Source organism: Molothrus aeneus, chromosome 4 (assembly GCF_037042795.1).
Source record: "Molothrus aeneus isolate 106 chromosome 4, BPBGC_Maene_1.0, whole genome shotgun sequence".
Classification (NCBI taxonomy): Eukaryota; Metazoa; Chordata; class Aves; order Passeriformes; family Icteridae; genus Molothrus; species Molothrus aeneus.
In genome coordinates, this window is record NC_089649.1 from 47,212,672 (window position 1) to 47,225,713 (window position 13,042).

A 13,042-nucleotide genomic window follows, 5' to 3' on the forward strand; every position below is an offset into this window, starting at 1 on the left:
AAGGCTGTCATCTGCTTCCCTAAGGAATTGCACAACTTGGGATTCTTCCTAATTTAGTTTACTTTTATTTGCAGTAAGCATAGATAAATTTAGTCAGAAAGACTGATTAGAAATAGAAGTGTCTCATGCTTTTTCGTAAAAAAAAAAAAAAAGCTAACTAGGGTCTCATGTGAACTCAGCACTACCTTCTGCTGTTAAAGACTTAAAAAGCACTGAGAAACCCCAAAAAACAATACCCACATTAGCCCACACATGCAAAGCAAATTTGGATAAGTGTCCTAGTGAACAATCCTAAGTTTTCTATATATTTGTTAATTTCCATATTCATAGAACTTTTTTCCCAAGAAAATAGTTGTCCCAGACTATCAATAAATAAAGCAGCTGACACTGCTGTTTTTCTGTAGAATTTGAGGAATGGTCTTGACTCAGAAGAGCACATTTGATAAACAGGAAAGACACAGACAATTTACTACACCTATTTAAAATCAGAACTTACAACAGCATTATAAGATTGTGTTTATGCCTTCACAAGGAAATTTTTGTTGTAGTTGAAAAATACTCAGTCTCTCCTATGTGCTGATTACTCTTTGGGAATATCTACTGGGAACTGAAACTCATTGGAGTTGAATTTTCAGGAGAGCTAATTTTTCAGGAGAGCTCTGCCCTGAGTGCAGGGCAGAAAATTTCATTCAGGGAAATTTTCAGGTTTTTTTTACAGTTAAATATAGGTAATTACCTGGATGTGAAAAGAAAAAGGGGTTTGTTTTTTTATTCCTCAGCAAAATTACTAAGAATATGCTTTTGAAAATGTTGGCTTCACTTTTTCTGTTTTTCTTCCTATGACATGTTTGTGTTAAACTTGGCAGATTGAGTTAGTCTAGTATATTTTCCTTTTCAGCTCATATGTTCATATGAAGGATTACTAGGCAAAACTGACAGAATCGGAGCGTGGAACAGTTGTGCTTTTCTGAAATTGATATTTAATGCATGAGATACTTTTTGTCCCTCATTTGTGTATGCTTGAGCATATTCCAGTGCTGGATTGTATTTGTTTACTTATTTTCTCCTTTGCTTTTTTAATCCTTGTGTATATATACCTAACACTTCAATTTTCAAAACATACCTTGGTATCAGTAATACTATTACAATATTTCTGAGTACATCACTAGACAGTTATTTACAAAGAAGTGAAGGTGCTCTCTAAGATGACCCAGTCTGGGCTAATGTATTGGTTTTGGGGTTTTTTGTTTGTTTGTTTTTAATGATACATTATTTGAAGTTCTTGGTTACCTTATAACTGACATTCCACAGTCCTTTTCTTAAATAATCTTTTAGAGCAAAACTGCCAGCATTCATTACTTTCTTGCATTTACTCAGGAAAGGTATCAATTTGACACTAATGAGGATAATTGAGGATAATGAGCATAATGAGGATAATGAGGAAAAGTTTTTTCCTCTTTGAACTGGGAGCTGGAATTGCCCTCTTCTCACAAGGAAAGAATTAGCAGGCAGCAAAGTGAGAGAAGGTTAAACAAACTACCTTGGCTGTGCTCTGCAAGAGACCTCTTTGCAAAAGCTGCTGGCTTCTGACACAATCTTATTTGGAAATAAAATTAAGCATAAATTTGTTGAGTATTTTGACATTGTTTTTTCTTCAAATACAGTGAACCAATAGGGTTTTTTATATTCTTAAGTCTGCAAACTGAGGATGTGAAGTTTTGTTTTTCCAGAGAACTGTGGATTAGGAAAGATGAGATAAGGTATTTAAGTTTCTGTTTGCTAGTTAACAAAGGCATACCTGTGGTCACTTTGACTTTGTTACAGAATGCACTTTTTGTGTGTGGTGTATACCAATCTTTTAATACATTGAAAGGAAATAAAACATCATCACGTTTGCAGTGACAATTGTTAAGAGTGTTTGTGCAGCCTGTATTTATGTGTATTCCTTTGCTGCTATATCCTTGCCTTAGTTTTAGATTTTAAATGCTAATTCTTAAAACTTTAGATTTAGTTCGTGTTTTTCTTTCCCTTCATGTAGTTAGCATACCATGGTAGTGAATTCTTTATTCAGAGCAGGTTCACTCTCATCATTGCTGTGGAAATGTGTGTTTTCTTAACTTACAGATCAGTGTGTAAGGAAATCTGGAATAAACACTTGTGAATAAAATTCTCTTTCCTTCTCTTCCTACTCTTTCACTCCACAGGCCTGACTAGTGTATCTTTCACTGCTGCCTTTGCTTCTCTTCTGCTTTTTAGTTTAACATAATTTAGCCAAGCATTGATTTAATTTTATTGCCTTTGCTAGCTCAGCTTAACACAGGATTCAGAGCATCAGTATGTTTCCTGCCTGATGCAGCCTTCAATTTGATGGCAAAAATGGGTTTCTCTCTTAGGAGTAAGAGAGAGCAGTAAGTTCTGTTCTCTGCCCCACTTCCCTCACCCCATGGACTGTGCAGGGCACACTTTCTGTGCCAGTCAGAAAGGTCATGAGTGCTTGCAGATTTACCAGTGTGCCCTTCCCTGTTGCTTGAAAGTTGACCATCAGTATCTGGCTCTCAAATGGGAAGGAGAGGGAATGATGAGAAACCAAACTGCCCTCAGCAAGCTTAAATTTGCTCTGTAGGAATCTGTATCCCCCTTGGAAACTTCTTCTAAATAATAAAAAACTCCAGGAGACTGAACTGAAGGAGAAATAATACTAATGAGTTATGGCCTCTCAGCCATTGCATGAATGCACAAACCATATAAAAGCATGGTAACTGACTGGCATGCTGGTGACCCTGAACTTATAAGCCCCCATGAAAAGCAGGGAATAGTACTGGCTCAGACTTAGTGGGGACTCGGTTAACATTTTCCAGATGGATCAGAAGAACTAACAGAACAAGCCAATATTAAGCAATTTTGTCTTTGCTCTCCATATTCAGTGGGAAGTTGATGTCTTTGTCCCGGTTGCAGAAATCAAGTTAAATAAAAAATAAGCATCAGATACTGCCCTTTAAAATTAATACTGTAAGGTTTTTTTTTTTTTGGCAAGTTAATCATACTGGAATAAATTGCTTCTGTGTTTGCATCGTTAATGAAAGTATGACTTGCAATGCTGTAGAAGCCTAATGCTAATGAGGATAGGAAGTAAAGAAACAAGATTAGGGATTTTTTAATACTTATGTGGGTATTCTTTTGAGGGAACACAGAATTTGTAATTGAGTGAGTGTTGATAGTTATATATGTTCATTTGTTAAAGTTCAGTGTTTTGAAGGAAGCTGAGATAGCAGGGTGGGTACATACATTCTTCGCTTGTGCTGTGCAAAGTAGTTTGACAGTTAAGGTCATGTTTGGTCTTCACAAGGTCTACTGGGAAAGGAGACTGAAGGTACCAGATGTGTGCTTGGGGTGGTATTGGTTCTCTGAGAAGTTTGCAACTTGATTACAGAACTGTTTTTGAGCAGAAATTACTGCATTAAAGTCTAGCTTGCTTTATTATATGTGCAGCTTAAAATTGCATTGAAGGCAGTTGTATTAAATGTCAGGACACTAGGAGTATTTCTGAAAACTACTGTTGGGAATTTGATTTACAGCCCTGAATCTTTGCATTCCTGCCATTATCCTGCTTCCAAATGTGATGGATTATGTTTAGATTACGGACAGATGAGACTTATCCTTTACATTCTTTGAAGCTGATCTTGCATGAGACCAGCTTTCTGACAGTGTAGTTTGGAAGTATGCTATTAATTAAATCTCACTTCTTTCTAAATAAGGATTGCTGTGAAATTCAAAAATATTATTTTTAATTAAAGTACTTTATTTGAAGACGTTTTCTATTCTGGCTGTTGTTCTAGAAAAGGAATTACATAAACTATATTTTTAATGATCTGACACTTTAATGGCCAGGATATCCTGATGGCATGCCGTAATCAAGAGTGACTGGGCAGGACTTGAGACAATTGAGTTCAAACTGATTTCCTCTTCCCCCTCTAGTTTTTGTGTTCTATCACATTGTTTTCCACTGTGTATGGTTTGCTCTTTTGGCATCTTGTGCTATCAAAATTATTTTTTAATTTTTCTTTTTTTCCTGTCTGATAATTATCTACATCCATGGTCTTCCATACAAGGCTCTGTAAAATGAGTCACAAAATGAGTTGTACTTCTTGCATATGTGTCTAGAAATTTCAGCCAGTATTTCCCATGTATTCCTAGCTGTTGTGTTGTTGAGGATTTTTTAAAATGTATGTAAATTAATCTTATATTAATCTTAGTTATTTAAAAAAATAGTATTTCATTTTAAATTTCTTGTTTGCCATGGTAGTTACTTCTGCCATAGATGGCACAGTCTGTCCTGCTGTTTGACACTACATTAGAATTACACAGCACTAGAGATCAGATGATCTTCAACATTATCTTTGGAGCTTCTAGAAGCCTTTAATGCTGTTAAATCCAACATTCTCAGTGGACAGAGGGAGCCCAGTAACAACTAACAGTCTATTTCTGACTACTGCCCTGGGTATCCTCACTCTGTCCTGAATGTCAGATCTGATCTCTTTTTCAACCGTTAAATTTCTTAATAAAAGTTTTTGTGCATTCTACTCCAGTAAATACAAAATACTCATCCATCTGATTTAGGTGATTGTGCATTGTGTATGTGGCTGTTGTTTGTCCTGTTCAGCCACAGTTCTGTGAGAAGCAGGTGCTCCTCATACACTATGAGGATAGAGGGTTAGAAAGAATGTTCAGTGGAGCTGCCACTTCTCACCTATGCATAAAGGTGTGGACAACTGCCACATTCCATAATTGCAAAGCCAGTAGGATTTACTTGGAGAAATTCAAAGCCCTGGTTCTCTCTTCTCATGTGTCTGAGTTTACAAAAAATAAATATTTAAAAATAATTTCCCTGATTTTATCTCAAATCCATTTTGTCTTTTTATCTGTTCTAAAGTTTCAGGAAAGAAATCATATACCTATTTTATTTTTGACTTTTCAAAGTAGGGAAGGGACTATAAGAGATGAGGTCCCATACATAAATTGGAGTATTTGCTGGTTAGAGTTTGCTCAGCCGTTAAAGCAGCTAGACAAGAAGAATGTCTTGTTCTCTTCATAATGCTTCCTCAAAGAACATCTGAATATTAGTACAAAAAAGGGGTAGAAGAACAGTGTGGTGGAGAATATAGCAAAAAGTCTCCAGAGGATTATGGTGATGGGGAGTTTAGAAAGGAAAAAGACCTTTCAAGGACTTTTTTATGTTTGACACATGGGGAATTTACTTCATATATCCCAGACAATGGTTATATGTGTGGAAAAGAAGCTGGAGAAATTTTCTTCTTAACTGAAATATTTGTGGTTAGTTACAGTTGGGTTTTTTCTAATAATTAAAAATGTCACTTTCAAGTTTGATGGAATATTACTTCCCTTTTGCTTCTTCTCTTGTGGGAGACTGTTTGGTTGCATTTCTAGAAATTTATGCCAAATGAAAATCTAAAAATCACATTTTAAGAATGAAAGTGACAGAGGTATTAACAGCAGTGGAGAAGAAGTCTACTGAATCTCTGGAAGGACTGAATTACTTAGTTGTAAGGCAAAGCTCGAAATCTGAGGATCATTTGTAGCAGCAAGACTTCTAAGGGATTGCAATCTGGCCCAGATACCTAGAAAACCAGATATTGCCAGACAAGGTTCTATGCCTTAGAATTTCTGCTGTGTCTTTGTGTTGGCAAGAAGTAATGTTTCTATTACCATCCCAGCCTGTGTTTGCAGAGTCTTTGAGAGCAGAAAACAAGTTTCATGTGAGTACCTGTAACTAGACAAATTTACAGCTGCTCTCCCAGTTGAGTCAACTTCCCCTAAAGAAAGTGTGTTCATATTTGCTGGAGGTAAAAAAATAATCTTTAGAATAAAACTTCAAAGATTTCTGTGAAGATTTTGTTCTGTGGGGATGTTTTTAGTCCAAATGAAAGCTCAGCTGTCATAGCACCAGTTCCCATAAAAAACTCAGAAATACCTTGTGTATTCTCTCTCAGGCTATACTTCATGTTACAGCCATATGGTTAATCAACTACTTGTTGAAATTAATTTATCTTCTGTTTATTGATGCAGCATTCATTTATGTTCTTTGTCCCAGAGTTTGGCTGAAATTAAACATATCTGAGACTCCTTAGAGAAGTTTTTAATAGGGAAGTGTTTCTGCTGCAGAAGTAAAATGTGAGTTCCGATTTAGATGTGGAGGGGAAGTTATCAATACACATAAAACTTCCTCTCACTGAAAGGTTGGACTTGTCTTTACAAACTTTACATGAACCGTACCACTGAACAAAGCCACTTGTAAGCCTCTTTCTATTTCACAGGTAGGTAATCCATTCATCTTGTCATCATGTGTGATATCATAAATGCATGACACAAGTACCAGCTACAATTGCTGGTTACTTGATTATTTCCACAAGTCATTTAAAACCAGTAAAGAATTGAGAGAGGTGAGGTAAGAATTTGCACTCTGGGCTTAGTCCATGTGACCTGTTAATGAGAGAATATTTCTTCTTTGCCTGTGGTGTAGTTGGACATGTGCATGAAGCCAAAATTTTTTGTTAAACATCTTCCAAAGAAAATTCACTGTATACTGCCAACACAGAAAAGGAAGAGATAATTCCATAGCGGGTGTTGCTGGATGAATTAGTTGTCTAGTCTTTATTGAAAATAATAGGAAGTTTGTGCTTCAAGAACTATGTATCCAGACTAAGGTATGAGAAATAGGGGAAGAAGTGCTGGTTTGTTTTCTTGATCCTGTATATTCTCATGTATTCAAATTGATTTCAGTTTCTACTGCTGTGTTTGTATTTGTGGTGTTACCAGTCAGTTCATATGTATTATATACAGCAAAGGAATGTCTAGATACCACACTCTAGGAAAATATGTGGTCAGTTGCCCATAATAGATGCTTAATTTCACTGTCAAAGACTGTGAATTTTGTTCGCATTATTTAGGTTATCTTGTAAAGTGACATTGCTTTGGTGTCAGGAGGCTGCTTTGCCTCTCCCTTGGCATTGAGTGTTTCATACCAGTATCAAAATTAATATTGGTATTAGGTATGGAGTTTTTTAAGGGCCTTGTAAGAATGTCTCAAAAAAGGGTATCTGGCAGAAACTCAATTTCTTGATCGGTCCAAACATATTATTGAGAATAATTTACATAACCAAGAAAATCAGAATGGCATTTGTATAAAAACAGATGTGCTCAAAATGAGTACATATTTTATGAGTTTGCATTTTTTTTTCTCTTTTATTGTATCTAGTAGCACAGTTTAAGATTAGTACCACCTTTCTGGTAAAGAAGTGCTAGTGAAATAAATGAGAAAATCTGGATAAATGCAGTATAATGCAGAAGTGTCCACTAATTCTGCAGGACTGCTGAATTCAGCACTTGTGTGATGCTGCTGAGCCAAGGAGCCAGCCACATGTGCCACAGTACACGGTGTGCATGACATCAGCAGGGATTCAGTACAGCTGGAGCAAGTGAGGCAGGGATAAATCCAGCTGTCAGACAGGCTTCATGCACTATCAGTAGTGCTGCATAGTTGGAACAAAAACCAAAAAGTGAAGTAGACCTGGTTGTCTGCTGTGCCACCACATGCTTCAGCAACCCAGGTAAACCACAGCCTCCTATTGCTACTGGGAAAGCAAATCCAAGAGATTTGAGTGAAGAGTGGCTCTTTCTTTGTATTTGCTTATAGGTTGGAGGCTAAGATCTGTAATGTGCACCTGTTACTAGAGCAGTGTTTGTTGAGTTTCGTTGTATTCATAAAGCTGTTCAGGTTCCTTTCATTCAAGTCATAAGCCTTTCTTTTCCACTGGCTAGGAGTAAGCAGACTTTGGAAACGGTAAAAACCTGATGATCAACAGGGCTTTCAGAATTGTAAAGTAATGATAAATTTAGTGAGGAAGTTGCTCTGAAAAACAGGGTTCTTATCAACGACATGGGAAACCTAGGTTTAACATTGGGGCTCTATTCATAATTTTTTGGCATGATTCTGGATAGATTGCCATCTCTTTTGAGCATTGACATCCTTTTTAGGAAAAAAATATTCTTTTGGTAAAATAACTAAAGATTGTTTGTTATGAAACATTGTCACAATCACTACAGACAAGTTTCCATGTATATTAATATCATTTCTGGAGGCAGGATAAAATGTTCTAGATGTTATCAGAGTAGAAGGCAAGGAGTTTAATTAAAATTCCTTTAAGTAACCACACGTAATATTTTTAGTCTTTGGAGACTTTTGTATTGTCAGTTGGACATGCAAACCCTATTCTGCAACAAGTGTCGCAGGAAATATAAAGTACTTCTGAAAGTACATGTGCTTCAAAAATAACAGTAAAAAGCTTAATTGCTAAATGTGAGCTATGTAAAATTATGTACTACTTTAGCAATTAATTATAAAAATAGCAACTAAGAATATAATCTGCTTGATGAAAACTGCGGAGGCTCCTCAAGATTGTGTTGAGCATGTTTATTTTATAGTTGAGTACCTTATTTTAAAATGCTATAAAAGTAATTCCAGATTTGTTTTCAGGTATGTGGAAAGAGGGGAGATACCTGATGGAAGTTTTGCTTCAGTCCAGCCATTTCCAACTTCCCGAGACACAGCAGCAACTGAACCCAACTTTCAGTTAAAGCAGTAACCATCAAAAACTCGGGGGAAAAGCACATATAAAGTGCCAACACTTGGCTAAGTGTAAAGTAGTACCCAAAAAAAGTCTGAAAGCTAAAAATCATCATTTTTATTAGCCATGAAGTAAAATGGACTCATCAGCTGTCACTGGCTGGTGTTCATTACCTTTCAGTACCTGCTTTGTATGTTTGAACCCTGAATAGTCTCATTGGTAAATAGGATGTTACTTTATATCCTCAAATACTTGATGCATTTGGGCTATGCAGAGAGAAACAGGATGATAAAATAGTAGCATTCTTTACTGTCAAATTGGGTATTAAATAACCTTTCCTAGTTCTAGACACTTGTATTTAACATGAAACAACTTTGTTTTTCACTTAGCATACATCAGGGCGTGTTGCCTTTTGACCTAGGAGTGTGTTGTCTGTCTAATTACCCTTTGTATTGTTTTACTGTTCCTTGCAACTATCCAAACAATTCGGTGTGGCCCTAGCAACCAAACAATACTGTTTAACAAAGATTTCCTTACTGCATTGCTCCCAGATTTCCCACGTAGCAGTAGCTCCCATCAGAGCAAACAAACAGGATATTGTTTCAAGTGAATAATGTTCACTGTTTTCAAGTGGTTTGTGAAAGTAGTTTTTTAGTTTTGAGCTGTTGCAAGCTGTATGGTTTCTGGTTCCAGATCTCATATGAAGTTCTGTAGAATGCTTCATGTTTTGAAGCTTCCAAACGATGTTTGAGACTTACATTTTCTCTGGCAGCTAAGAGTAAAGAATGACTTTGCTTTGATGGCAAAGAATAGCAGAAAACAATATTTGATTCTGTCCTGCAATGACTTATTTTTCCATTAAGCATACTTAAATTCATATAGATCCTTCCTACAATTTTATTGATTGCAAAGTCATGAGGAAATGCATCCCACTGAATGTAATTATACCAGATAATAATGTTGTTTGACCTAGGTAAGAAATCTAATAATAGATTTTGACTTTTCTTTAACAAACTCTTGTATATTTACTAATTAAATACTCAAGCTCCCTCTCCATTTTCCCTCGTACATGTTTTTCTGTGTGTATTTAAATAAATTACTGGTTTTACAAAGCAGATGAAACCATGAACATTGTCATATGCAAGACAAGAGTCTTGATACTAATGTCAACCACTAGTGGTGTTGTGAACTAGAGTCCTCAGCAAGTTCATGGATTACTAATAATTTTTTCTTCCTTTTACATACTCTTACATTTTAGCAAAACTAAGGTATTTGTAATACTGTCATGGCAGTGTTTATAATTGCTTCAGTATGACAATTTTCCCTATTTTTTGTGGGAAAAAAATCAGGGGGGTAAGTTCATTGCCACCTGGAGAGTTTGTGCATGTGAGCACAGAGATTAGTAACATGAATGGTTGTAGGGATAGCCGTGACTCTGCTTTGCTGCTGAAAGAGTAAGAAGGCAAGGCAAGCCCTGTTCCTGCACTGACTCTGCTGGCTGGAAGGGATTGCATCCCTGGACAGTGCTGCAGTCACAGCAACCCTGTGTGTGCACTCTATGTGCTGTCCAAGAGGGGCTCTGTGAAACTATAGCCAGGGAGTGGGGTCCTTGCTAGTTCTGGGGGATGTAAGGCTATCCTGGCACCACATTTCCTTGGCTGCATGGTCATGACCTCTGCCTTGTACTGAAATGTCTGCAGCACTCACAAGACCCAGTCTGATTATAGTCCAGTTACTTCTTTTTTTCTTGCCAGCATAAGATTTTTGCCCAGTTTATCCATTTCCTAAGCTTTTGTTTGAGCCTGAGGAGGGAATTTACCTGTGTTTAGATGAGTGTAGAGAGCCTTGGAGTTTCATCCTTAGTGAGGGAAGCTGTCTTACAGCTTTGAAAGTTAACACACTAAGGTGATCCCTTTTACTGAGGATTGAATTGCTAACACAAAGTAAAGATAGCACTTAAAAGATGATCAGCTCCCAATGTTTCCTGATTCTTAAGTGACAGGGGCTTTTTGAATGTGATCTTTTAAATTCTGAAGACAGAAATGTATTATGTAATCACACTATTAAGAGTTGTCTACATCTAAATATAGTGTGGGGTTAAGGAGCACAGTGCTCTTTGTTTCCCCAGAGAGCAAAAAGAGCTGGTTGAGTACCAGCTCCTCACTCTTCAGGAGTGGGAACTGGACCAGAGCTCTGGCATGTTCACTTCAGTCCAGATCATGCAACAGCTGTGGCATATCCAGTAGGTAAGTCTGGAATGAGCTGAGCTGCTGCTTTGCTGAATTTCTTCTGACAAGACACAATTTAGCAAATAAGTTTTGATATTCAAAAGGACATTTAAACACTCTCATTTCTTTCCAGCCTGTTAGTGTTAATATGTCTTTTAAAATAAGACAGTCCAACTTGTCTGTATTTAGAACAAAGCTTTATCGTTCTTAGAAACTCTCATATTTAGGATAAAAGCAACTGCATATATTAGAAATATGTGGTATCTGTTCTGGGTCCTTAGCTACTCAAATTTCTATTTTGTTTATCTGATGGAAATGAAAGGAAAGTTGTTCAAAATTGCATATTACAGCATTCTTCTGTTTTGCCTATCCCATGCTTGGTATTTCTGTTTGTTACCTGCTATGGCCATGAAGGATGTCTTTATTCCTTCTTTCACCTCGTCTCAAACCTCTGTACTCTTGTTCTTGACACATTTTCATCTCTCTCATTTTCTGGGCTGCCTTTGGAAACATTGATGCTTCAGGATGGCAAGAGTGTGGATGCTGGAGAACATAGGCATTGTAAAGACATGAATTGTTTTTTTTAAGTTCCTGTAATGTTTATGTTTCTGTGCTGAAGGATGAGCCAATCATCAGATGTGGGATGAGAGAGTTTTGGGTTGTAATCTTCCTTTTGCAGCCTGCACTTTGTTCTGTTTCTTAATGCTCTTACGTACTTGTATGTAGTGAGCTTCTACTGTAGGGATCTAGATCATGGCAGTGTCTGTGATGTCCCATTGTCCCTGGCTGTGTGGGACATGCTCTTCTCTGTCTTTTAGGGCCTCTGCTACTGAGATCAAAGTGCTGGATTGAAGTGTTAGAGGATGTTTAGAAATTTTTTATGACATATACAGTGTGTGCCTGTTGTTCTGGTGTTGCCCCTGGTTCCCAGGCACTCAGTTTTGTGACCTTGTGCAAGTCTTTCCAGCCTCAAAGAAAGGATTCTGTTATTTATGTTTATTTCCTGTTTTATGCAACAGGAAAAAAGATGCATTACTCCAGCTAAACAGCAAGTTTGTACAATAGCATAGGGATTAAAAACAAGTAATGTGTAGTACTCCCAATCTTATGCAAGGTACCCTTCCTTCTGGATTAGAAGCTGAGGTAGTTGGGGGCATTCAGTTTTCACTCCTGCAGAGTTTCTCACTTCAGTAATGCCTTTGATAAATGATAAATTTCAATGGAAGTTGCAGGAGTCTGTTTTATATTATGTAAAATGTAACTTTCTGAATTGATAGAAGATATAATAAATGGCCAAGACTTCTCTTGAGAAGATGTGATGTACCAATGTTTGGTCTCCATGTTTGGTCTCATGTTTTTTCATAAATGAGTTGAAAAAAACATTTGATAAAAAGTTGTGGATAATATTTAGCTTACAGGGTTTGAACATGTGAAAACTAAAAATTACTTCATGTAAAAAAATTTTCAGGTTGAGCAAAATAAACCAAATGTGTCACCTCACACTTTACCTGCAAAAAGCCTTAAAAACGCTTACCTAAACACATCACGAAATGTAGCAGAATGAAACAGATGGGAGCTAGGCTCCCTGCATGACTGTCTTAGGAAAATAAAATCTTAATATAAATAGATAGGAATTATTAATATAAATTCCTAATAGCAATTGAAAAATAACATCTGCAGTCATGGAATACACTAGAGAAATATGTGTACCTCCCTTTGTACGTCTGGGTCATCATTAAGAGGTGTCAGCAGTTATTTTGATATATAGTGTGCAAGACAAGAATTGTAATTTACTATCCTGATTGTTTCGTGTATTAAACCTCTGTGTGTGAGTTCTGAAACATGCTTTTCAGTACTGCAGTTCACATTGCTTTCACAATAAATGGATGTTTTGGAATGCCTGAGGAGAAAAAAAATTAAAGGTGGATAACTATATATGAAGTTTGTATATGACAATTTCAGTATAAAACCAAAATAATTCTTAGAAAATGAGACTGATACATACAATGTTATTTTTATTGATTAATAAATATTTCTTACAAGGAACCGTTTTTAACATGGGACTAGAAGATCAGTTAGCGTGAAATGTCTAAAAAGGGTTTGCTTTCTTGTTAGGAAAATCAGCTTATTGACAAAAAGTGCCAAAGAAGAATTTCTCTTGAAGGTATTTGG

At 36.6% G+C, this 13,042-nt stretch overlaps 1 protein-coding gene across 1 annotated transcript in view; it reads left to right on the forward strand.

Annotated features, from left to right (window-relative positions):
* Nucleotides 1–13,042, forward strand: part of FRYL (FRY like transcription coactivator) — a 163,641-nt gene that overhangs the window by 53,997 nt on the left and 96,602 nt on the right. The window lies entirely within an intron of this gene.